Here is a 4,765-nt window from a genome sequence, read left to right as displayed (position 1 = left end):
CAATAGGAAGGAAAGTCTAATACAGATAAAAGTAAAATAATAGGATTATCTAATAAAAATGTTAAATATTATGTTTAGGTTTCTCAAATGAAGGAACAATATCCATTTAAGAACAAAATATTAATATAAAGAGCTAAAACAGTCAGAAATTTTAAAAGAAGAACAGGTGAGTAATAAAAATGAACCAATTAAGAATCTTGGCCTGGGCGGCGCCTGTGGCTCAAAGGAGTCGGGCTCTGGCCCCATATGCTGGAGGTGGCAGGTTCAAACTCAGCCCTGGCCAAAAACTGCAAAAAAATTAAAAATTAAAAAAAAAAAAAAGAATCTTGGCCACAAAACCCCAAAAATCAAAAAGGGACTTCCACTTTTGCCTCAGATGAAATAACAGAGACCAGATTTACCCCTTGGTCATAAATAACAAGAAAAATAGAAAAACATGTGAAACACTGGTTTTCAAGTCACTGAATCACTTTGACATTAGGCAGCAAAGAAGGACAATCCCTGAGAGATGGGAAACAAGTAAGGTGAGCCCTACCATAGCTGCAACTTACTGCCCTGGGAAAGGCTCCAGGCCACAGCCGGGGAAGGGAAACTAAAGGGGAGGCCAGTGTCTCTTTGAGTTGAGGAGACAGAGCTGAGAGTCTGGAAAGATCATAGGGGCTAGAGTTCATAGGCAAAGTACTAGACAGGAGGAAAATGCACAGAGAGAGAAACTCGGATATCTACAGCAGGTCCCTCCAAGGATTCAGCAGAGCATTAGTTAGCTCATGTGTGTGAGGAAGCTTCCTGAGGCCAGGGGAAGAACCACCTGAAAGGATGGGAGAGAACAGGGTCCAGCACAGCATCAGCACAGTGTCCAGAACTCGCATAGGACTGGCAACCAGGTCTGTTCCCACTAGACGGAAGGAAAAAACTCCTTCACAAGGCTCTGGGTGGAATACTCAATAAGATCTTACCTTAGTAGTGAGGAATAATTAGCCTAAGACTGAGTACTTCTCTGGATTCACCTACCAAATTATAAAAGCAAGATCCAAAAGAATCAAACTCTTTTCAAGTAACAGTTGGAACAAAGTTCAACAAAGCTCAAGGAATACAAAAATACCCAGCACCCAATGGGGCAAAATTCACAATGTCTAGCATCCAATCAAAGAGAACCAGGCATGAAAGGAGGCAGGAATACACAACCCAGAGGGGGGATGATAATCAATCAAGGAAACCAACCCAGGAACGACACAGATATAAAAATTAGCCATGTTATTAAAACAATCATTATAACTGCATTCCATATGTTCCAAAAATTGACAGGGACATGAAAGATAGATAAAAAGGCTGAAATACACTTGTAGAGATAAAAACTACAACGATTGAGACAAAGAATAAACTTGATGAGATTAATTGCAGATTAGTTGTTACAAAAGAAAAGATTAGTGAATTTGAAGGTATAGCAATAGAAATTAAAGAACTTTAAATGCATATTACCAAGTGAAAAGAAGCCAATCTGAAAATGCTACATACCATAGGGTTCCAACTATATGACATTCTGGAAAAGGAAAAACTATGGAGACAATAAAATCATCAGTGGCTGCCAGTGGTTACTAGGTAGGGAGGGAGGGAGGTACAGCCCAGATGATTTTAGGGCAGTGTAATTACTGCTCTAAAAATAAAATCTATTAAAAAGACAAATTATATACAGTGGAACAAAGAAAAGTATTACAGTAGATTTCTCTTTTTCTCTTTAAAAACAATACAAATGAGAAGACTGGAGTAACAGCTTTAAAGTACGGAAAGAAAAAATCTACCAACCAAAATTCTATATCCAGCAAAAATATTTTTCAAAAACAAAGGTGAAATAAAGTCAATTTCAGATGTCCAAAGGTTGAAAGAATTCATTACCACATGTTATAGAAGATGTTAAAGCAAGTTCTAAGGTCACCTGGACAATTAGTGGCACAGCTAGGACTTAAAAATAAGCAAGCATTCAACAAACATTGGCTTATTGAATGATAAGGGACATTAACCATAACAACTTTTATATAAGATTGGCCTCATCTTACAGATGAAGAAACTGAGGCCTGAGGAGGTGAAGGAACTTAGCCTTGGGCAGACATATACCAAGGCTGAACTTTAGGCCTGTATGAATTTGGAGGATCCAGTTCCAAAGTAAGCTAGTGAAAAGAATGTTTAAAATCAAAATAAATAAAAATGAAAAATGAAAAAAATTCTGAAATATATAAAAAGAAATTGGAAAGTAAAATTCTAAAAGTAACACAAAAGCATGGAAAACATAAAATCTTGGTAAATTTAATAAAACATTACTGAGAGAAATGAAAGAATATTTAAATAAATGGAGAGACTTATACTATTCATGAATTAGAAATTTCAATATTCTTAAGATGTCCATTACTCTCAAGTTGACTTATAAATTCAATGCAATTCCAATCAAAATTCTAGCATAATTTTTGTAGAAATTGACATTCTGTTCAAAAACACATAAGGAAAGTCAAAAAACTTAGGAGAAGCAAAAATAATTTTGACAAAGGAAGAAATCTGGAGGACATACACTACTCAATTTAAGAATTATCATGGGCGGCGCCTGTGGCTCAGTCGGTAAGGCGCCGGCCCCATATACGGAGGGTGACGGGTTCAAACCCGGCCCCGGCCAAACTGCAACAAAAAAATAGCCGGGCATTGTGGCCGGCGCCTGTAGTCCCAGCTACTCGGGAGGCTGAGGCAAGAGAATCGCGTAAGCCCAGGAGTTGGAGGTTGCTGTGAGCTGTGTGAGGTCACAGCACTCTACCGAGGGCCATAAAGTGAGACTCTGTCTCTACCAAAAAAAAAAAAGAATTATCATTATCCAACAGAAGCCGGCTTTGGCCCTGCGGCTGCTCCTGTCGAGAAATTGTTGGAGCTGGCAGCCTAGGAATGACTCTCAGCCTCTAAGCTCACCTGGTCAGAATCCTTGGATGAGCCTGTGGGACCCTTCCTCCTAGCCCTGTGTATTAGCAATTACACTGCCCTAAAATCAGTGGCTTTGGGACTGTAAGAGGATGGATAAAGATTCTCAGGGACTACTAGATTCATCCCTGATGGCATCAGGCACTGCCAGCCGCTCAGAGAATGAGGAATCGCTGGCAGGGCAGAAGCGAGCCTCCTCCCAGGCCTTGGGCACCATCCCTAAAAGGAGAAGCTCCTCCAGGTTCATCAAGAGGAAGAAGTTTGATGATGAACTCGTGGAGAGCAGCCTGGCAAGGTCCTCTACCCGGGCAAAGGGTGACAGTGGGGTGGAACCAGGGCGCTGTTCAGGGAGTCAACCCTCTTCCAGTGAGAAGAAGAAGGTATCCAAGACCCCCAACATTCCTGTGCCACCCAGCCCAGCCCCAGCCCCTGGACTCACCAAGGGTGTGAAGAAGAGTAAACAGCCACTTCAGGTGACCAAGGATCTGGGCCGCTGGCAGCCTGCAGATGACCTCCTACTCATCAACGCTGTGCTGCAGACCAATGACCTGACATCTGTCCACCTGGGAGTGAAATTCAGCTGCCGCTTCACCCTTTGGGAAGTCCAGGAGTGCTGGTACGCCCTGCTGTACGACCCTGTCATCTCCAAGTTGGCCTGCCAGGCCACGAGGCAGCTGCACCCAGAGGCCATTGCAGCCATCCAGAGCAAGGCCCTGTTTAGAAAAGCTGAGGAGCAGCTTCTGAGTAAAGTGGGATCGACCAGCCAGCCCACCTTGGAGACCTTCCAGGACCTCCTACACAGACACTCTGATGCCTTCTGTCCCGTACTACCAAGGCTCCGCAGGCTCACTGGCAGCTCAAAAAGCAGTATTACCTGTTGGAGGACCAGACAGCGCAGCCACTGCCCAAGGGGGACCAAGCGTTGAACTTCTCTGATGCAGAGGACCCGATTGATGACAGTAAGCTCAAGGACATGCGAGATGAGGTCCTGGAACATGAGCTGACAGTGGCAGACCGGCGCCAGAAGCGAGAGATTCGGCAGCTGGAACAGGAACTGCGTAAGTGGTAGGTGCTAGTCGACAGCATCGCAGGCATCAGCTCTCCAGACTTCGACAACCAGACCCTGGCAGTGCTGCGGCGCCGCAGGGTGCGGTACCTGACGCACTCTCGCGAGATCACCCTGGGTAGAGCAACCAAGGATAACCAGATTATGTGGACCTGTCTCTGGAAGGTCCAGCCTGGAAGATCTCCTGGAAGCAAGGTGTCATCAAGCTGAAGAACAACGGAGATTTCTTCATTGCCAATGAGGGCCTGAGGCCTATTTACATCGATGGACGGCCTGTGCTGTGTGGCTCCAAATGGCGTCTTAACAATAACTCTGTGGTGGAGATGGCCCGCCTGCGTTTTGTCTTCCTCATCAACCAGGACCTCATTGTCCTCATCCGGGCGGAGGCTGCCAAGATCACACCGCAGTGAGGAGTGGTAGCAGGACCTTTAGGCTCTCTCTGGTCGGTTTCCTCTGCCATTCCAGCCCCCTTGAACTGGGACTTCAGGCTCCTAGAAAAACCTGTCCATGGGGCGGCGCCTGTGGCTCAAAGGGATAGGGCGCCAGTCCCATATGCTGGAGGTGGTGGGTTCAAACCCAGCCTCGGCCAAAAACCACAAAAAAAAAAAAAGAGAGAGAGAGAAAAACCTGTCCAGGGTGAGCAGCAGGAAGCCCAGCTGCTAGTCCACTGATTTGAGCCTGGAGGGAGGGTGGGGCTGGCACCATGAAGCCAGGAGAAGCTGAGACACTTGGCTTCCCTAGAGC

The 4,765-nt window shown here is 45.1% G+C and overlaps 1 pseudogene across 1 annotated transcript; it reads left to right on the top strand.

Annotated features, from left to right (window-relative positions):
• Window positions 1-2,871: 2,871 nt before the first annotated feature.
• On the top strand, window positions 2,872-4,516 carry LOC128581436 (microspherule protein 1-like; annotated as a pseudogene). Its single transcript, XR_008378835.1, has one exon. The product of XR_008378835.1 is annotated as a microspherule protein 1-like (transcript).
• The last annotated feature ends 249 nt before the right edge of the window (window positions 4,517-4,765 follow it).

The sequence above is a fragment of the Nycticebus coucang genome, chromosome 3, assembly GCF_027406575.1.
Source record: "Nycticebus coucang isolate mNycCou1 chromosome 3, mNycCou1.pri, whole genome shotgun sequence".
Taxonomy (NCBI): domain Eukaryota; kingdom Metazoa; phylum Chordata; class Mammalia; order Primates; family Lorisidae; genus Nycticebus; species Nycticebus coucang.
Note: the sequence above shows the minus strand (reverse complement) of the source record. Positions and strands in the feature narration are given on the sequence as shown.